Consider the following 23,103-nt stretch of genomic DNA (forward strand, 5'->3'; position numbering starts at 1 on the left):
TGTGGATCATGTCTGTCTGTTTACGGGTGCGGTATATGGCGATATACTGTTTATGAGCGACAATATCCACCCACACAGGACCACTGAGTTATCGGACAAACTGGAAAGTGAAATATTTAAAGTACGAAACGCCCTGCCCCATGTCCCTGGACCCAGATCCTATAAGGGATTCCTGTGTTCAACGAACACCCCATCCCCCACCACCCGGAGTTGAGTAAGAATTGAACACCGCCTTCAGGTAGGAGTGGGACAATTTTTCATCTACATCTACATCTAAGTGATTAATCTGCTATTCACTATAAAAGGCCTGGTTCTCTGCGGTGCCACTCACCGTTCTTTTATTTTATCGTGATGAGGGCCAACAGAATGTTTTCGCCATCGGAGGAGAAAACTGGTGATTCAAACTTCATGAGAAGATCCCGTTACAACGGAAAAGCCTTTGTTTTAATGATTGCCTCTCCAATTCACGTATCATGTCTGTGACACAATCTCCTCTATTTCGCGACAATACAAAACGAGCTGAACTTTTTCGATGTTGTTCGTCAGTTCCACCTGATAAGGATCCCACACCGCACAGCAATATTCCAGAATAGGGCGGACAAGCGTTGTCTAAGCAGTCTCTTTAGTAGACCTGTTGCTCGTACTAAGTGTTCTGCCAATGAATCGCAGTCTTTGGTTTGCTCCACCCACGACATTATCTATGTGATCGTTCCAATTTACCTTATTTGTAACGGTAATCCCTAAGTGTTTAGTTGAATTTACAGCCTTCAGATTTTGTGTGACTTACTCCGTGAACGAAATTTTGCGTACTTCTTTTAGCATTCATGTGAATAATGTCACACGTTTCTTACCGCGGGGTCAATTGCCACTTTCCGCACCACACAGATATCTTATCTAAATCATTTTGCAACTCGTTTTGGTCATCTGATGACCTTACAAGACGGTAAATGACAGCATCGTCGGCAAATAATCTAAGAGAGCTACTCAGATTGTCTGCTATGTTGTTAATATAGATAACAATAGAGGGCCTGTAACACTCCTTTGTGGAACGCCGGATATTACTTATGTTTTACTCGACGACTTTCTATCTGTTACTACGAACTGTGACCTCCCTGACAGGAAATGACGAATCCAGTCGGACAACTGAGGCGATATTCCATAGGCAAGCAGTTTGGTTTAGAAGGCTCATGTGAGGAACGATGTCGAAAGCCTTCTCAAAATCTAAAAATATGGAAACAGTTTGACATCCTGTGTCGATATAACTCATTACTTCATGAGCACAAAGAGCTAGCTGTGTTTCACAAGAACGATATTTTCTGAACCCGTGCTATGTGCCAATAAATCGCTTTCTTCGAGGTAATTCATAATGTACGAACACTGTGTATCTTCCGAAAGGCTACTGCAAATCGACGTTAGTGATATGGGGCAGTAATTTAGAGGATTAGTCCTACTTCCCTTTCTAGGTATTGGTGTGACTTGAGCAATTTTCCAGTCTTTAGGCACGATCTTTCTCTGAACGAGACCGAGTGAGGTGGCGCAGTGGTTACCACACTGGACTCGCATTCGGGAGGACGACGGTTCAATCCCGTCTCCGGCCATCCTGATTTAGGTTTTCCGTGATTTCCCTAAATCGCTTCAGGCAAATGCCGGGATGGTTCCTTTGAAAGGGCACGGTCGATTTCCTTCCCAATCCTTCCCTTACCCGAGCTTGCGCTCCGTCTCTAATGACCTCGTTGTCGACGGGACGTTAAACACTAATCTCCTCCTATGAACGAGAGGTGTATGTAATTGCTAAATACAGAGCTATTGTATCAGCATACTCTGAAAGGAACCTGACTGGTATACAATCTGGATCGGAGACCTTGGATTTATTAAGTGATTTAAGCTGCTTTGCTACACCGAGGATATCTACTTTTGCGTTTCTCACTTTTCCCAAGGACGCAGCAACAGTTTGGTGTGCAACACGAAGAACAGGTGCAAAATCAGCATTAGTGATCGAGGGGAATATATTCCTTACTGGGAGCCCGATATCGACCTTAATGTCGGGAGTCTGACCTGTGTCTAACATGAACAATATAGTTCATTCCCATGTGGTGAAATCTGTAGCATTTTTCGTTACAAATATACTATTCCACCTACACTACTACGTTCGTAGAGTGTTTCATGTCGTCCATCATTGCCTGTGATTATTCGTATGCAATAATTTCTCTATTTCTTAGCAATTGCAAAGCAGTGTAACAAAGAGGATGCTCATTATAACAGGAAATAAATTATGTGTTTGTCTTCAATCATATGTACACGTCCTGAAAAAAAAACCGAACATAATCACGAAGAAGAAATGGTCGGATTACAATGTAACTTTGCACAAGTACACACCATGAGTCAGTAAGTAAATGACTTGAGCTTCAGTCACCTGAGTAACAGGTGGAGCGGACGACAGAGTGCATTAATATTGCTCGTGTTCAGTGTTGTTACCAGGCCTGGTAGGGTATATAAGGGACGTGAACAGAGTCAGGTGTTGAGTGATAACTGTGAAGAGCACTGAAATGCCGCATACTCGTTTGACACAACGTTATCGGCACCTGACAGAGATTGGAAGGGGCCTCAAGGTGGGTCTCCTGATCGCCGGCCTCTCGAGTCGTGCAATATCCAGATTTGTGGGGATTTGTCAGGAGTTTCTTTCTAAATTCACTGTGTCTACTCAGCGGGGCAACAGACGGATACCACTGGCACTTTTCAAACAAATTTCGGGCTTGCAGACGGTCGTCGTTCAATACTTCGCACGATATTTCAACTGGGCACCAGCCAGTCATCTTCAGGTGAGGCGTCGCAGACTGCCGATAAAGTTTTTTTTTTTCCTTTATTGTATTTCACTTCCCCATCGAGGCGGGCTGGCAGCAGCATAGGCGCTGCTCTTCAGCCGAAAGACATAGAACAAAACAATAGAAGACATTTAAAAACAGCAAAGGAGAGAATAAGGTGAACGCAGATATAAAAAAGGGGAACATCATGGAAGGCAATGGACAAAAAAAAACCGGGTGACTGTAAAATGGAGATAAAAAAACTGTTTAAAAGTAGCACACACAAAAAGCCACACACTGCGACGGTTAAAAAAACACAAGGCACAGTATGACTGGAGCATAAAGGTAGCGATGGATGGCATAGCACATAACGTAACACTGACGGCGAACCTCAAGGCAGGACACAATTAAAAGCACACCTCTTGACACACACGAGAAACAGCACTAAACAACACTGATGTGGCACACTGATGAAGAGCAATACAGAGGATCTGCCAGGCGCTAGGAGATGAGGGAGACCTGAAGAAGGGAGGGAGGGGAAGAGATGGGGGAGGTGAGCGGGGGGCGCGTGGAAGAGGGCCAGGTAGGGAGGGATGTGGGAAGGAGAGAGGCAAGTATGGGGTGCAGGGTCTCAGGGGAGGGGGGAACGGAGGAAAATCCGCTCTGGGAGAAGGAGGAAAGAGGAAAAGGGGGCCCTGGGGAGAGGGGGGGGGGGAACAAGGCCCGGTTATAGTTGGAAGGAAGGGTAGATGTCACGGTGAAGTTCGTCATCCGGGAGGGGGAGGCGTTGGAAATTGCTCTGATGAAGGAGATGGAGGGTGTGGAGGTGGAGAGAGGGAGGGATACAGCGATAGAGGCGCGGCAACGGGCGGGGGGTGGAGAGGAAGGAGGAAACCAGAGGGTGGGGGGGATCAAGCCTGCGAACAATGTAAAGGATGCGGAGATGTTGGAGGAACAGGAGGAGGTGGGGGAAGGGGATCAGTTCATACAGGAGCCGTGTGGGGGAAGGAAGGCGGATACGGAAGGCAGGGCGGAGCGCATGGCGTTCAAGGATTTGGAGGGCCTTGTAAAAGCGGGTGGGGGCGGAGATCCAGGCAACGCTGGCATAATGGAGGATAGGACGGATGAGAGATTTGTAGGTGTGAAGGATGGTAGAAGGATGCAATCCCCATGTCCGGCCAGACAGGAGTTTCAGAAGGCGGAGGCGGGAATGGGCTTTCTGCTGGATGGTCAGGAGATGAGGGGTCCAGGTGAGGTGTCGGTCAAGGGTGAGGCCAAGGTATTTCAGGGTGGGGGTGAGTTGGATAGGACGACCATAAAGGGTGAGGTAGAAATCATGGAGGCGAAAGGAGCGAGTGGTGCGGCCTATGATGATTGCCTGGGTTTTGGAGGGGTTGCGATAAAGTTCTCTGCTCCGCAATATATAGCGTACTGTAACTATTCTGCGCATGCGTCGAAAACTTGATAGTTGAACCAACACTGCCCGCCGGCAGCGCCCTCGCTGGTGGAATAGCGGAACTCAGTCGCCCTCTGCGTTGCTGTTTGCCACGGCCGTCGACGCAATCTGTCGTCTTCGATTTGAGCAAATCGTGGAGATGATGGGATCCCATGCACTGTCCAGCTGGTAGCCGCTGTCACGGTTTAACAGATTTTCCGCCAGTCGTATTTCTACGGATTCTTTAATAATGGAGTCCCAGAAAGACGTTGCTGTAGACAAAATCATTGTTTTCTCATACTCCATTGAATGTCCAGTAGAAATACAATGTTCAGCAATAGCGGACTTGCTTGGCTGCAAAAGGCGGGTGTAACGTTGATGTTCAGTGCAGCGTTCTTTCACGGTGCGTGTGGTTTGACCTATGTAAGCCATACCACATTGGCACGGTATCTTGTAAATTCCGGCCTTTCGTAGTAACAGATTGTCCTTAACTGCCACTTGTATGCAGTGCAAATCAAAGTGCCATATGAATTAGATTACATAGATGCAGCAGTCAGAAAACGCATACCAAATTGTAAAGTAACTGACGATCGTCGAAGGAACGCTAAAACTTCTAAAGATACCTCGCACAGCTGGAGGTGAAAAAGTTAGATAATGGTTATTTACCGGCTAGATGATGATCAATCAGCTCATTATCTCTTATGACATCAGTTACGCTGATCGTTAAAACTTTCTCAAATATAGGGATTAAAACAGACGTAAATCGATGATATGCCAGAAATGTTATCTTCAACTAACTCCCAAGAAAATTTTACAAGAGGGAATAACCAAAAGTATTACACAATGTTTGCAGAGCAGTTTAAAACACCGAGATGATCTCTAGGGAAACAAGAGGACGAAAAAGAAAACAAAAAAAGGAAACAAAAGCAGCAGGCGTTGTGCCTCAACGAAATCGTTTGGTTTACAGATTTAACCAGAAGGAACTAGACATGCGCCATATGATCCTAAGAAATCACACAGGCGTATAAGAAACAAGTGATACATAGCAGTCTTACACAAAAAAAACCTCAGTCACATAAAATTCCGGCCAGTAGAATACAGTCAATGAAGTATAATAAGTTATCAATGAGGAGCAAAAACGTCTCTTTACCAGTCTCTGTAATCTAATGAGCTGGCTAAGCCAAACTTAAAAATGTCGACCCAAACAACAAAAGTAGTCGCTTTTAAGGTTTAAGGTCCGGCCATAAGCAATATTGCAATAAATTACCGGAAACTATGGAGAGTGTATTAATTCCACTGCTTCCTTCAAAACTGAAACAGACACAAGAAAAAATTTTGAGATACAGTTATGTTAATGAGACCGTATGAAGGAGGAGAGGAAAGAAATCCTACTAAATTTCTAGAAAACAGTTTATATACCATCTACGAGTACACTTTATTGCTGTGCGACTTGGCCAACAACAGCTGGAAATGAACGAAGAATGTAAATATGGAATGAAGTTTTTAAGGAGAGTGAGTGGATTAGACTACTTGATATGATAAGGAATACAACAGTTAGACAGATCAGGCATAAATGAGTAAATCATGGAGCTCAGAAATAAATGCCTTCAGGCTGACTGAAAATATAAAGCCCAAAGTAATAGCGAATTAGCTTCCAATAGAGAAATGATCGATGGGCAGACCAGTAAAGAGATGGAGAGATCAAATAGAAGACACCCACAGCCAACAGATGCAGCAAACAAAAGGGCGTAACAGGGAAGTCCTTAACACTGGAAGAAAGAAGGAGATGAAATAGCAAATCATGACTTTCCCTATGCTCGATAAAAAGAAAGTCATTCTCGAGCAGAGTTGAACAACTAACGTTAAAATTTTACAAAGGGACGATCAAGAAAATTATTTAAAAACTGAGGAGAGGAGACGTCGTTACAGAAATTAAAAAAACCAAAAGGAGAACCTTGAATAAGTTGATCAGGCTAGAAATTGGTGGTGAATCTGCGGAAATGAATCGTGGCGGCAGTTTAATGTGAAGGGTCACTTACATGATGTCAAATATAGGCAAATGAACTTTAGACATGTTATGACTTCCGCGTTATCTCCAAACGCACAAGAAAAAAAAGTCAGCTAAATGCAGTGGGAACTTCTTACAGTGTCTTACTGAGGAGGCCTAAAATTTACTCACGTGTTTCAGCCGTGATTATCAATGGGAACTGTATCTCTTTCACTAATTTTTCTCGTACGCAAATATGTCCTGCCTCTCTTTAATAAATAAACTTTTCCGCTCTTGGTTGTATTTTCCGGACCATCTACACCTGTGGACGGGATTTTCACCGGTTCCATAGAGAGCAACGTGAAGCGCTCTGCTGGAGTTGTTTGTCACGCTTTGGCATTGTGTTTAGAGGTAATTACCGGCCTGATAAGTTTAGAGCGTCATTACGGCTCATATCTGAAAAGTAATTTTCAACCGAGGCGCGGATTTCGCAACTCGTTTCATCATGCAGGAAGTAAACTCAGCGTCAGCTGTTGCAGAAACAATTTCCGCTTCCTGTGTTAATGGGAGCAATGCCACTCAGTAGATTCAACGGCTTTTTGTTACTATGGGCTTTGGTTGTAAGGAGAGAGGAATTAACAACAGTAAGTCAGTACACGTTTAGTTTCCCACATGAAAATTTGGAAATTTGTGGTAAGTTCTATGGGACCAAACTGCAGAGGTCATCGGTCCCTAGGCTTACACATTACTTAATCTAACTTAAACTAACTTATGCTAAGGACAACACACACACCCATGCCAAAGGGAGGACTCGAACCTCCGACAGGGGGAGACGCGCCAACCATGCAAGGCGTCCAGACCGTACGGCTATCCCGCGCGGCTGTTTCCCACATAACACGTATTAAAATGACATCATTCTGAAGTGATATCCATCGGACGTCACGCTCTCATAGTAACGTTTCACACATTGATAAACAAGTTACGTCGTGTAGTGTCTCCAAAGACTATTTCCTCGTCTCTTCTGTGTCATAAAAATTTTCCTTTCGTGTCTAACTTCACTCCATTGACAGGAGCCAGAACCAGCGACTTGGTTGGCTGTAAAACCATTGTCATTTATTTCTCATCAAAAGTACCTGTCCTCTCATTCAGTGCTGTGTGACAGGGATCTTCCTTTATTTTTGCAGTGCTTCGCGCAGTTGTTTTGACGCTTCAAACTAGTAATGCTGGGTAGATGAGGTCACTCACTGAACAAATTAGGAAAAAAAAAGATCCACAAAGTTTTAAACTTTTAATCCCCTGTTTTACTTTTTTCCAGCCTAGATGACGCACGTTTCTCTATCCATGATGCATCTGTTATTGGTTTCTGCGCAGAGCGACAGTTTGCATGTCATATGCTTGTAACGAAAATAGTCTGATGTTACTAAATTGTTGTGCCCTGTCCACATGTAAAAAATCTTTGATCACGAAGTGCGGCATTTATGAAAACAAGCATCCTGATTCAACTACAGTTTCCCCAATAGGCGACCTTTTGTCAAAAGGGATTGTAGTAGAGGAACCATTGATAGATCTCGTAGGTACTACCTTTTGCTAGCAGAATAGTATTCTCGCAGATTTTACGTTGCGCTTCGTACGCGAAGTGTGCAAAACATTAATTTTTGTAGGAAAAGAGAAAAACGATGTGAGTATAATAGTATAAAATTATGACGATCCTAATGAGATGAATTCTGTTCACACTGTAATTCCACAGGCATTAGAGGTGCTCAAAATGACCACACAATTCTGATCATTATGAATTGTCCCTTTAGCAACATTTGTCACAATAAACATTGTATAATTTGAAAAATGTCACGTTACCGTCTTATTAACACGTACAACCAATTTCGGTCGACTGACAACCATCAGATATATAAAAGTATTCATAGCATCATGCTAGGCGAGATATATAAAATTAACGTCAGATGATAAAACCATCATATCGTAATATAAATTACATTTTCAATCTACTTAGTGTACTCATTCATGTTATAACGCCTATTGTAGTTATAACTTGAACTAGTGCACTACCTAGGACAGTTTTTTATAGAATGATGATGTAAGGTGTGCTACGATATGATAAAAGTGCTTAACTCTTGCTTTTATTGCCTGATGTTAATGATCTTATATTTCTGAACTTTATTTGCGATTGCAGAATTTTTATCACGTTAGGTGCATTAGAAGATATTACCTACTGGTGAGAAAGGAAAATTTACGCCGACCCGTGACTTGTAGCCGGGTTTCCTGCTTTTTGCAAGCGGACGCCTTAAGCACTTTTCTATAATGTGTAGTAGACTTCCAGACCGCAGGTCTTCTGTCATGGGCACACCTTGTTTTTGACAGAGAAACTTTAATTCCTCGGATGGGGGGGAGGGGGGCTTAATGATAACTGATTTTCCTTTAAAAATCAGAAAATGTTGTCTAATAATCAATAAATAATGTCCGAAAAGCTTTACGTAGACTGCTTCGTCAGTTTTTACAATCATAATCGCTTATTTTATCGGTTGACTGAGAATGGTTCTTTTTTTTTTCGTTTTATCCCAATCTGGGGCGTAAAGAAGGGTTTTGGGTCACAACCCGAAGCCTGGTCACTGTCCGCGTCACACCTTGAGGAAAATGGAGAGAAAGGGATGGATGCGGAAAACAAACCAAATCCAAATACAAATACCCCGTAGTCTACAGCCACAGAAGGACAAATATTTCATTTATATTTATTTATTTACCTGAAGAATCAAAGGCGAGGATATATGATACGCAGTGCAAAGTCGGAGGAAGAGAACTAAATGTCCTGGCACATCTGGCGTGTGATGGTTACTGAGGGAAAAAACGAAAAACAAAACATTAACAGATATGGTGAAAGTGACGCATCATCGTACGTGACGCTGGGTCGCCAAGCGTATTATCTCGTTTCAGTTCCCGTTCTATCACGTTCGTTCGTTAAAGTACGTCATCAGTCATATCAACTACTCTCGCTGGGAATGTTCTAGCTACTCGGTGCATGGCCAAGGCACTTTGTAGACAATTTAAAAAGAAGCTGACCGTAATGTCGGTGGTGAATAGTGGCATTGTGCCACTCATGGAGGTAACACCAGAAAAAAAAAAAAAAAAACGTGTTTGAGGTCGTCGCCTTCTTCTTCCTAGCTCTACACCTTTGATGCGCCTAGACGTGCTCTAGGACATTATTCAATTCATCCCTGTCCAGCGTCTTGAATCTCCATCCTTTGACACCAATAATATTTAAATCTTATTGTACCTCATCCATGCATCCAAGTCTTGGTCTACCCATGCTTCTTCATTCCGCTGGGCTGTGCAGCAATGCTACTTTTGTTGGATTCTGATGTTCCATGCTAAAGAAATGCTGTTTATTTTAACGAACTTTTTGATTTCAAGACCTTTATATAATCTGTAAAGTTCAAAATAATACCGCCACGCCATGATCTTCGTTAGCCGCCCCGTAGATTTTGCGTAACGGCTTCATTCAAAACATCCTATGAGGTCTTCACAGAGTTGTGTCGGTGTCCAGATTTCTGAGCCATATGGTAATACTGGACGTATTGAAGTTCCAATGAAACAATAAGTTTACTGTTACCAGTCACTGTTTATTTATCTCCACGACGCGTTTCAAAGGTTTAAACCTCCATCATGAGGTGGATTTACATTTGGTTTATATGACATTTGTGTGTGTGTGTGTGTGTGTGTGTGTGTGTGTGTGTGTGTGTGTGTGTTTGTGTTGTGTTACGATTTTTTGGAGGAGCCTGTGGCACTGTCTAGTGAAAAAACAAAACACTGTTTCAGAACATGGTTTTGGGTTTCTTTTGACAAAATATTAAACATGTATATAACGGTAAACGTAAAATAAGTAACATAAAGTACCTCCAGTGGTCACAGGTTCTTTTCACAGTCGTAACACGTCACACATACACTGTCATATTTTGTAAAAAAAATATGGTGTCGGAAACTATTGGGTGCATGGATCGTATAGCAGAAGAGAAAACATTGTCACAAAGTACAAAGAATATATGTCCTATTAACAGTATTATAGAATAAATTTGTAAAGGATTTGGAGGTGTTGTTTGAGGTGCTGAATACATTCGTTGGAATAAATACTTCAGGTGGTATATAAATCCGATTTTGACAAGTTAAAATAGCCTAAACTTTGTTGTATAAATGAGTATAAAGTTTAAGCTATTTTAACTCGTCAAAACTGGATTTATATACCACCTGAAGTATTTATTCCAACGAATGTATTCAACACCTCAAACAACACCTTCAAATCCTTTAAAAAATTTATTCTGTAATAATGTTGTTAGGACGTATATTCTTTGTACTTTGTCATTGTTTTCCCTTCTGCTATACGATCCACGCATCCAATAGTTTCCGACACATATTTGTTTACAAAATATGACAGTATACATGTGATGTGTTACGACAGTGAAAGGAATCTGTGATCACTGGAGGTACTCTATTTTACTTATTTTATGTTTACCGTTACGTACACGTTTAATTTTTTGTCATTAGAAACCCAAAACCATGTTCTGAAATAGTGTTTTGTCTCTACACTAGACAGTGCCACAAGTTCCTCCAAAACTCGTAACACAACACAGACACAAATGTCATATTAACAAATGTAAATCCACCTAATGATGACTGTGTTATGGTCTGATGAATTTTTGCAGGACAATATACTTGAAATTTATTCCATCTGAGAGGGGTCGTTGAACGATTTCGTTAAGAATCCATTCTCAAAGACACGTTCTATCGAATTTAGCGATTCTCTATTCTTTGGAGGAGAGGATCTCTAAGACAATGAATCTCACCATACTAGAAGAGCGCAATCAATAGTTATTTACGATGGTAGTTTGAAAAGTTCGCGAAATCACCACCAGGTAGTTTCCGTTGTAAGTTATTGTAACCTAAATCTGGGTTCGTACTATTGCTTTTATGAATATGTCCAAATGAAAACATGGGGCAATATGTAGTTTCAATACGAAATTGATAAAATTTTAGGCCCATTTTTGTTACTTATGACTATGATTCGTTTCAGGCGATATGAGCTCGATATGTGAGATTCTGTTTGAAAGATACAATATTGCTTTCAAATATGTATGACTTGGAATGACGGGTAGCTGAAAACCTTATTCCCCAATAGTTCCAAAGTGAAACCACCTCCTTAAAACAACTGATGGTTTACCTTTTGCCAATTTAACCTAATTTTCTCCGCTTAATATGATAATAAAAAAATAATTTTGGGAAAAATCGTATTTTTTTCGAGAGTCTCCTTAAAGAATGATTGCTTACTTTTGCAAATTTCTTCTTCTAATCGTTCGTTAGTATGATAAAAAAGTTTAATTAAGTGGAAAAATTTTAAATTATATATTTTTCACATTGTTGTGAACTAAAGGATTAACGCAGGATCAGAAATGCACCAGAATGTTCGAACAAAGTTCGACCCGTTTTCAGAGCAACCGTCCAAGATTTTTGCGCCAGCTTGTGGCCACAGATGAAACTTCAGTCCACTACTGTACCACAGAAACAAAACAACAGTCTTAGCAGTCGCAACATGTCGATTCACCACAACAAAGGAATCAAAGGCAATACTGTGGGCCGAAAAGGTAATGGTGTCAGTTTTGTGGGATGCAAAAGGGATTCTTCTGAAATATTTTCTTCTCATTAGTTTGACACGTACGGGACGATATTACGCCAACTTTCTGGACTACCTGTAGCAAAAGACCAGCGAAGAAAGGCAAGATTTGTCAAGGATGCAAGTCATCTTTCATTAAGACAATGCACACCCACACACAAGCTCGATGCCATGGAGAAAACCCATGAAATAAGATACGAATTTAAGCGTAGTCTTCCGCAATCGTTTTCACCATCAGAAAGCTTATTTAGGGTATCTGACCGCACTGCCAATAGGCAAAATTCTGCAACGGTTCGGCAGCTGTTGCAAATGGCCTCGCCTCAGACTACTATGTAGCACAACACCCTGAGGAAGGCTTCACAGCAGTTGGCGAACCGTTGCAGAATTTCGCATATTGACAATACGGTCACATGCATTGAAGAATTTTATTTAGAATAAGATACGAATTATCGCCACAGCCACCTTATTCGCCTGATTTGGCTTCCTCAGACTTTCATCTCTTCCCCAAATTCAAAATGTCCTGCGGGCGGAGATTCTTTTCAAACGAAGACCTGACAGCTGAAGCTGATGAGTATTTTCCAGGCCTGCAGGAATGTAATTTGTGAGATGCAATCAAGACCTTGCAACATTGTTGGGCAGTTAGCGCAGAGGGAGACTACGTGGAAAAATAAAGTTACACTGAAGTAAGTCATTACTTCTTGATCTATTCCGAGAACTTTTCGAACTATCGTCGTACATCGATGGCCACCAAAGTGCCCTGGTCATGAGTGTCTGTCACGGTAGTGTTCACAGAGGTAATAATCCATGACCGAATTTTTGGATTCTACAGGCAGTATGACTTCCGGTGTCCGTAGACACCCGTAGCGCTCTGCACGAGGTGGTGACGTCTGGTTTGGTATCATTTCGACAAACATTACAAAACTTAAACAGCTAGTATCTCAGTCAGTTTCCAGAACCTAGAATCTGTGTGTGTGTGTGTGTGTGTGTGTGTGTGTTGTGTTGTGTGTGGTGCAAAAGGCTATTGCTCTGGATGTTACTAGACCGCCGTAATAACGTGACTCACCAGAGTATGGCAAGTCGTCACGCGTGGCGTCCGCAGACTACGTCACGCTTACGCAAATAGTGACATTGCGCCACAGCTGCTGCAGACGGAACAGCTGACCCGCTGTGAGGACGTCAGAACAGTGGCGTCAAGGCAGCAGCGGCCGCAGGTAAACAGACACGGCATCTGATGGACAACAGCCGCGGGCACGATTGGAAAATGTGCACCGGATGTATACCCAAAGCGCTATGCGTGAGGATGTTTCTGAGGTAAGGAATTTCTTAGCTTAGTGGTCATGTGACTGACCTCAGATCGTTTCGAAAAACATTAGAAACCATAAACATCAAAACATTATCAAATTTTATTTTCTTATATCCTGCCCAAAATAAAGCTCTCCGAAAAAAGTACAATTAGAAATTAAGTGTATTACAAATAATTCGATCCATTCCTAATTAAAAAAGAATGAAAAATGTAGTGCTCAATATCTAAAACACTGTCATATATTTCTGACTGGATATATAATAGGAATGGAGCAGCACAGACTTTTATTTTGGGACCAGTTCTATTCGTTACACATGCGAAAAAGCTTTCACTTAGAAAACAGTGACCGGAGGTTTTTCTTTTTCCCTTTTTTTCAGATGAGTTTAAGAGAAGTAGCGTTAAAACGTACGAAACATTTGTTTGGAGGTAGTAAATTATGAAGCATCCCAGACAGCAAGGGTTAACAATGTTTACGATTTGTATAACCATAAATTTCAGAAATACACACACATTACCATAAAATGGTTTGCATGTTTAACTGACTATGGCATAGTTTTCTGAGGTAGTTCATCATTTAGAAAAGGCTGCGCCGGGTAGCCATGCGGTTTAGGGCAGGTTACCACGGTTCGCGCTGCTCCCTCAGTTGGAGGTTCGAGTCCTCCTTCGGGAATGGGTTTGTGTGTTGTCCTTGGCGTAAGTTGAAGTTAGATTAAGTAGTGTGTAGGTCTAGGGACCGATGACCTCAACAGTTCGGTCCCATAGGAACTTACACAAAGACGGCCGGTGTGGACGAGCGGTTCTAGGCGCTTCAGTCTGGAACCGCGCGACCGTTACGGTCGCAGGTTCGAATCCTGCCACGGGCATGGATGTGTGTAATGTCCTTATGTTAGTTAAGTTTAAGTAGTTCTAAAATCTAGGAGACTAATGACCTCAGATGTTATGTCCCATGGTGCTCAGAGCTACACTCCTGGAAATGGAAAAAAGAACACATTGACACCGGTGTGTCAGACCCACCATACTTGCTCCGGACACTGCGAGAGGGCTGTACAAGCAATGATCACACGCACGGCACAGCGGACACACCAGGAACCGCGGTGTTGGCCGTCGAATGGCGCTAGCTGCGCAGCATTTGTGCACCGCCGCCGTCAGTGTCAGCCAGTTTGCCGTGGCATACGGAGCTCCATCGCAGTCTTTAACACTGGTAGCATGCCGCGACAGCGTGGACGTGAACCGTATGTGCAGTTGACGGACTTCGAGCGAGGGCGTTTAGTGGGCATGCGGGAGGCAGGGTGGACGTACCGCCGAATTGCTCAACACGTGGGGTGTGAGGTCTCCACAGTACATCGATGTTGTCGCCAGTGGTCGGCGGAAGGTGCACGTGCCCGTCGACCTGGGACCGGACCGCAGCGACGCACGGATGCACGCCAAGACCGTAGGATCCTACGCAGTGCCGTAGGGGACCGCACCGCCACTTCCCAGCAAATTAGGGACACTGTTGCTCCTGGGGTATCGGCGAGGACCATTCGCAACCGTCTCCATGAAGCTGGGCTACGGTCCCGCACACCGTTAGGCCGTCTTCCGCTCACGCCCCAACATCGTGCAGCCCGCCTCCAGTGGTGTCGCGACAGGCGTGAATGGAGGGACGAATGGAGACGTGTCGTCTTCAGCGATGAGAGTCGCTTCTGCCTTGGTGCCAATGATGGTCGTATGCGTGTTTGGCGCCGGGCAGGTGAGCGCCACAATCAGGACTGCATACGACCGAGGCACACAGGGCCAACACCCGGCATCATGGTGTGGGGAGCGATCTCGTACACTGGCCGTACACCACTGGTGATCGTCGAGGGGACACTGAATAGTGCACGGTACATCCAAACCGTCATCGAACCCATCGTTCTACCATTCCTAGACCGGCAAGGGAACTTGCTGTTCCAACAGGACAATGCACGTCCGCATGTATCCCGTGCCACCCAACGTGCTCTAGAAGGTGTAAGTCAACTGCCCTGGCCAGCAAGATCTCCGGATCTGTCCCCCATTGGGCATGTTTGGGACTGGATGAAGCATCGTCTCACGCGGTCTGCACGTCCAGCACGAACGCTGGTCCAACTGAGGCGCCAGGTGGAAATGGCATGGCAAGCCGTTCCACAGGACTACATCCAGCATCTCTACGATCGTCTCCATGGGAGAATAGCAGCCTGCATTGTTGCGAAAGGTGGATATACACTGTACTAGTGCCGACATTGTGCATGCTCTGTTGCCTGTGTCTATGTGCCTGTGGTTCTGTCAGTGTGATCATGTGATGTATCTGACCCCAGGAATGTGTCAATAAAGTTTCCCCTTCCTGGGACAATGAATTCACGGTGTTCTTATTTCAATTTCCAGGAGTGTATTTGAACCATTTGAACTTACAGCAGTTTCCAAATTTCATTTCGAAAGGAAAATATTTCTTGCTTTTATGCGCCTCTTCAGAGGAACAGGGGCTCTAACTGCACTTCAGCATTTCAGTATTCGCTAGTTAAGTTCGTCCTAATAAGTCGCCATAATTACAGTAAACGGAATGCCCTTATTCATTACCAAATCTAGCAGTGGTTCACGATAGTGTTATATATGTTGCCATACAATATTGTGATGATATATTACATTAAAACTCTAAGATGTAACAAATCCGACTTTAAAAGTTAAAAGAAGATATCTCTCCCAAGGAACTTCTCTTTTATACACGATTTTTTAATTGAGAGTAGTAGTGTGCGTAGAAGAGAAGTACAGTATGTTTTCGTTTATTGTTATGTGTAAATACCTCTGACTAGAACGTGAGTTACGTCAAACACTGGTACGTTCACTTTTATAAAATGTAAATCTCCAATAGCTTAAAAGACGCGCTGTAACGGTCGCGAGAGTTAGTTACCTTTGAGATAGGACGTGGTGAGTTCACGTTAGTTAAGAATGCCTTTAAGATGACAAAGATGCCAGTATTACCACCTCACTGAGTTTGAAGGTGGTCGTGTAATAGGCCCACGAGAAGCTGGATGTACCTTCTGCGATACTGCAGAAAGACTTGGCAGGAACGTAGCCACTGTACGTGCTTACGACAGCGTTGGTCACAAGAATGTACGCGCACACGAATACCGGTCTCCGGACGGCCACCTGACTCCTGAGAGGGAAGACTATCGTGTTCGGCGTATGGCTCTGGCGCATCGTACTGCAGCTAACAGCAGTACTCTGACAAGGAAACCTCCCCATCGCACCCCCCTCAGATTTAGTTATAAGTTGCCACAGCGGATGGACCTTGAAAAACTGAACACAGATCAATCGAGAAAACAGGAAGAAGTTGTGTGGAACTACGAAAAATAAGCAAAATATACAAACTGAGTAGTCCATGTGCAAGATATGCAACATCAAGGACCCACAGAACACAGGAGCGCCGTGGTCCCGTGGTTAGCGTGAGCAGCTGCGGAACTAGAGGTCCTTGGTTCAAGTATTCCTTCGAGCAAAACGTTTAATTTTTATTTTCAGACAATTATCAAAGTTCAGGCACTCACACATAATCAACTTCGCTCTCCAAAATTCCAGGACATGTTCAGATTTGCTTGGACATATGCAGGATTTGACGGTCTACACACGGAAAAATTTGAAAACGTAAAAAACATATGTTTTGACGGAGCACAGGGAAAAGTGTGCGAGTGTGAGACTTTTCGATTCATTTGTTGCAGTTTATGTGACAAACTCTTATGTTTTCATTACTTTTTTGGGAGTAATTATCACATCCACAAGAAAACCTAAATCGGGCAACGTAGAAGAATCTTTTTACCCATTCGCCAAGTGTACAAGTTAGGTGGGTCGAAAACATATTCCTGTCATGTTACGCACATGCCGTCACCAGTGTCGTATAGAATATATCAGACGTGTTTTCCTGTGGAGGAATCGGTTGACCTATGACCTTGCGATCAAAAGTTTTCGGTTCCCATTGGAGAGGCACGTCCTTTCGTCTACTAATCGCACGGTTTTGCGGTGCGGCCGCAAAACACAGACACTAAACATATTACAGTGAACAGAGACGTCAATTAACGAACGGATAGATCATAACTTTGCTAAAATAAAGAAAAATTTTTCGCTTGAGGGGAGACTTGAACCACGGACCTCTCGTTCCGCAGCTGCTCACGCTACCACGGGACCACGGCGCTCCTAATCTATAAATTTCCATGATGTTGCCTATCTTCGCGCGGACTGCTCAGTTTGTATATTTTGCTTATTTTTTCATAGTTCCACACAACTTCTTCCTGTTTTCTCGATTGATCTGTGTTGGGTTTTTCAAGGCCTATCCATTGTGCCAACTTATAACTAAATCTGGGGGGGGGTGCGATGGGGAGGTTCCCTTGTGAGTAGCAGTTGGCATCAGAGTGACTCAAAAACTCTTACAAATCGGTCACTTCAAGCACAGTTCCGAGCCAGACACCGTGTAGCGTGCATTCCACTGACCCACACTCACCGCCATTTACGACTTCACAGGCGTCAAGTGAGAGATCATTGGTGTGGAGGATGGTGGCTTGTTGTGTTTTCTGATGACAGCTACTTCTGCCTCGGTGCCAGTGATGGCCGTGTGTTGGTTACGAGGAGGCCATTTGAGGGCCTGCAACCAATCTGTGTGCTAGGCATACTGGACCTACACCTGGAATTATGTTCTGGGCTGCGATTTCGTATGACAGCAGGAGCACTATAGTGGTAATCCCACGTACTCTCACTGCAAATTTATACGTCAGTCTGTTGTACTGCCATTTACGAACAGTATTCCGTGGGGGGTTTTCCAACAGGATACCACTAACCCACATACCACTGTTGTAACCCAAAGTGCTCCCCCAGATTATAAATGTCCATTTCCCTGCTCGATCACCAGACCTGTCTCGATTCGCACGCATATGAGACATCATCGGATGATATCCCCAGCGTCTTCCACAAACCGCATTAAGCGTCTCTGTATGACCGACCAAATGCAACAGACACGGAATTACATCCCACAAACAGACATCCGATACATATACAACACAATGCATGCACGTCTGCACGCTTGCATCAACGTTCTGGTGGTTAATCTGGTTGTTAATGCACCAGCACTTATCATTTTGAATGGCTTATCTCGCTCTTACATTAACCTGTAATCTGGCAATGTTAATCACTCAAATTTATTACCTAGACAAATGTACATCCGAAACTTCATAAACTACTATTTTTTGATGCTGCGACTTTTTTATATCAGCGTATAATGACAGGAGGCGTACAATTATCTATAGAACATGAAACGATTTTTCTCCGGCGTGCATTGCTTTGCTTCCAAGCTAGCATGAACTTCGTACACCTCGTGGCTTCACGCTTTCTCATTCTACTGCTCCTCAATACTTTGTCTTTTTTTGGTTTGCTCTCAACCCAGATTCTGTGTACAGTGGACTGCTCACCCCATTCAACAGATCTTGTAATTGTTTTTCGCTCTGGAGAGGGCAGCAGCGTCATAAGCGAATCTTATCACTAACATTCACCAACAATTTTATCCCATAAATGAATCTTCATCACTAACGAATCTTCCTTTTAATTACTTCATTGCTTCTTAGAGACGTAGGTTGAACCGTAGAGGGAAAAGACTGTGGCTCTGCCTTACTACGTTTTAATCCGAGAACTTCTCTGCGGGTCGTTCATTCATATTTTTCCGTCTGTTTCTTATGGATATTGTATATTACCCATTTTCCCCTATAGCGTAAACATATGTTTGTGACGTTTGAAACATCTTGCACCATTTTACGTTGGCGAACAGATTTTCTATGTTAATAAACCCTTTGAGAGTGTTTCGATGTTTTTTAAAGTTTTGTTCCCATTGTCAAGAGTAGTTTTAAGTTGCCACTCAGATGTTCGTACCTTCCATGAAGGCGAAAAGATCGTCATCTAACGGATCCGTAATTTTGTTTCTCATTCCTCTGAATGTGATTTCATTATAAAAGCCAATCATCAGATACCATATTCTGGCATTCCGTATTCTAGATTCTTTCTAGTGTTTTTTTTTTTCATTTATTACTCTCTTCGTTGTTAGAAGTATGTATTTCTGAATACTTGTGTACGCCTGTCCATCTTCTCTTCTTTCTAATATCTCATTCTTTCTAATGTCTCATTTCGCCTCATACTGCAATGCTTTCACATGCAATAAAAGTGCACTGTTATTTGTTTTAATTAATCATACCATTACCACATTCTGAGTCACAATTACATCTGTTGTAACTGATCTTTTTCTCGAGTTGGAATGATTTTTATACAGTATAGCATTTGTCTCGTTTTATTGTGGTTATTATTCTAATCACCGTTTAGCATAGTGTGATGACAAAACGATTTTCGCCAGTTTCCTAAGTTGTTCCCTTCGAGGAACGTTGACCTTGCTGATCGCCCTCTAGATAATTCACTTTAGAGGATTGTTCAGAAGTTTTCTGCAGAGAATTTTGCTATCGTAGCTAATTTTAACCTACTCCACGTATTGTAGACAGTTAATTTCTACCATTTGGTACATTTGCGTCCGTAACAGTCTCTATCCCCACGCTGGAAATAGTTGATCTTCTGAGGTTCGGGTCAAATTCTCATATCGTGACGTGAAACTAGCCCGTCGCTGCCCGGCGTTAATTCCTGGTACAGAAAGTTTCTGGTAGTCACAACAATATTTTTTTCACAGTGTTAGAAAAAGCACTCCAAGCACAACAAAGAAGGATGAGGAAAGGTTGTTGGTCTTCTAAAGAAAATTTATGAGAAGGGTCTTTGGATATGTCCAGGAAAGGAGCTCGTGGGAGACCAGACGCCTCTGGGGCAAAAGCTGTACTTATGGGATGACCTGATGGTACTCGTCCAATCGGAAGACCCGCGAAGTGATAGGAGGATGAGCTACAGAAAGACCTCTGCCAACTAGGAGTCCCTGATAGCTGAGTCCAAAGTGCACAAGATCGCCATCTATGGAGGAGCATTGTGAGGTCGGCGCATGATCTACAGGGTGATTGATCGCCTATTTAATGATGATGATGATGATGATGATGATGATGATGTTAGAAAAACCTGCTTTGGGATAAAATCCTTTACTAATCGGTAGCCCTATCAACAAGGCCATGCAATCTTAGAGGAATTCTTAAGAAGAGAAATCTTACTTGAAAGAATCTAACATTAATCACAAGAAATAAAGTTACACTGGATGTACCACCCATTACAGTTCTAGGTAGATGAGTATAACTGAGAAGAAGCTGAAGAATTTATGTCCCCCAAGTGTTTCAGCTATAGCCACGTAAATACTGCCCATTATAAATATATTTACTAGTTTCTAGTAAGTAGCTGAACCGATGTCAAGGGACAGGGTGTGGGGAAATCACATCCTGAGAGTTATGGTAACATTCTATGCAAACTGTTACTGCATGCCACTGATCGCTTATATGTGTGGTGGTGGTGGTGGTTAGTGTTTAACGTCCCGTCGACAACGAGGTCATTAGAGACAGAGCGCATCGCTTATATGTGTAGCCAGGCCGATGTTCGCTTGCTGTGCTGAATGCAAACTGTATATTTCGTTAAATTAGTGGAAAGGAGACACGTCCAGACCTCTCCGAGCAGAAAACGCGTAAGAATTTATTAAGTTCTGTGAAAAAGGGAAGCAAAAAGACCTCTCTATAGCTGCTAGAAATTTTTATGACAAATAAACCTAAGCCAATACACTGCGTATGTGATTACAAACCAAAAGGATTTTCTGTTTTACTCTCGCTTTCCTATTACTGCAACGTAACTGATCTGGAGAATAATGAAAATAAAAATGTTTCTATGAGGTCAGAGCTATCTATATTTGGAAACTTTAAATAAACCGACACAGAGCTGTGTATAGAAAGTAAATATAAAATACTGAGCTAAAGAGGGTGCATGTGAGTAAAGCACTGGATACTGAGCTAAAGAGGGTGCATGTGAGTAAAGCACTGGAAAGGTATAACGGTGTCGTGGTGCTTTAATGGATCGGGAACTCGTAACGACCGTGCCAGTATTTGAAAGTGATGACGAAGAGAGTGGTACCAACGTTATCATATCCAGCAATTCTGAAGGACGTATTACAGACTCAGCAACAGGATCTACTGATTCAGTTGATGAAACTACAAGAAAACCTTTATTACAAAATTACTCGAGTACCTGGCGATGCCCAGCTATGTATCTATGCCAGTTATCCTAGCCCATCCCCGCCTTCCCTCTCTGTCCATTTCCTTGCCCTCCTTTCTGCCCATCTTACTCTTCTTTCTGCTTACCTCCTTCCCCCCTCTCTGCCTATCACCTCCTAGCCCATCCTCTGTCCATCTGGTATTTTTCACTCTCCCTGTCCATCTGCTTCTCCCCACTCTCCCTGCATCTCCTCCTCTCTCCTCTGAATCCATCTCTACTGCCCTCTAACTTCTCCCCACTCCATATATCCTATCCTCCCAAAAATCTATCTGCCTATCTCGTCCTACCCCTCTACCTGTCCATCACCTTCTCATTCCTTCCTCTTTCCTCTTCCCCCTTTTTCAGTCCATTTCCTTCTCTTCCATTTCTCTGTTCATTTCCCTCGTTCTTTCTCCTTCTCCCCTATACCTGGGTCCACGGCTTTCTTCCCTTTCTCTGCCTGTCCATCTATTGATCAGTAGTAGGGTAGTGGGGTTACAACTGCAATGTTCATATCAAAATGACATGCAAATTAGTTAAATTAATCAATTAATCACTATTGACAATGACCACCCCGCCCCCGCCACCGACCAAGCCCACGCTCACCCCCAGATGATGTCACGTTTTTTCCTCAGCTGCACATGTGCCTCAGCCCCTCCCCCTCCCCCTTCTTTCCCCCACACCTCCCACTCCCCTAACCTACCCCCACCTGGGAATTGATGGGATAATAAAATTGGCGGTGCCCTTTCTGGGACTTGAAACCTGGTGCTCCTGGTTGGAAAGCCCAACTGCACCTCCCCAACATATGGAAACCGTCCAGATGTGGGAGAGGAAGGTTCGGTTAGTGTACTCTATTTATTTTTGTCGGGTAACTGTAGCAAAGATTAGCCCTAATTATGTAATTAATCAATGTCCACTGGGTTCGCTGTTGATTACCATATAATGATTGACTGGCACCACACCGTGGAGATGGAGGCGTCATTGGCGGTACACTGAATACCTGCTGCTTGTTGCTGTGGAACATGGGATTAAATTTCATTTTTATTCTTTTATTTTTTCAACCAATAAGATAACAGTATTCGTGCTACTTCATGCGTGTTGTGAAAAGCATCTTTCGGTGATGGTCAACACCAGAACGGTAATCATGTGTATGACTGCAAAATCAAGGACAACGCTTTTCGAAATGGACCACCGAGGCATACGCAACACTGTCGATGGAAATATGAGATTAACTATACACGTCATTACCTTTGAATAGCTATTGGAAGCACTCTACAATTCCGCAAATTCTTCCAGTTTCCATACGTTGCGATGTCTTCCACATTTTTGTCAACGAGAAACATCGAATGTGTTTTATTTCTACCAGCCTTTGTTGTGGTAGCTGTGTAGTTTATGCCATGCGACGTTCAGTTTTCTGTGAGAGCCAGAGGATCGAAATGTGTTTATGTCGGCTTAGCAGCAGCTGATGCAGATCTTTAAGTCATGGTAGAAGAACAGACTGTATGGCGGTGTACACTGACTGGGTGTGTTACAAGCGAAAAAACAACAACAACAACAACAATGTATTAAACTGCTTATGAAGGAACAACACAGGAACCCTCTCGTGTGATTGCTAATCTGTTGGATATCGCCATCCAACAGTACAGGTGAGGAATCTTCACACCTGTCTGTTGAAGCAACTTCAATCACGAACCACCTACTTCAATGAACCAATACCTGTAT

Source organism: Schistocerca nitens, chromosome 5 (assembly GCF_023898315.1).
Source record: "Schistocerca nitens isolate TAMUIC-IGC-003100 chromosome 5, iqSchNite1.1, whole genome shotgun sequence".
Classification (NCBI taxonomy): Eukaryota; Metazoa; Arthropoda; class Insecta; order Orthoptera; family Acrididae; genus Schistocerca; species Schistocerca nitens.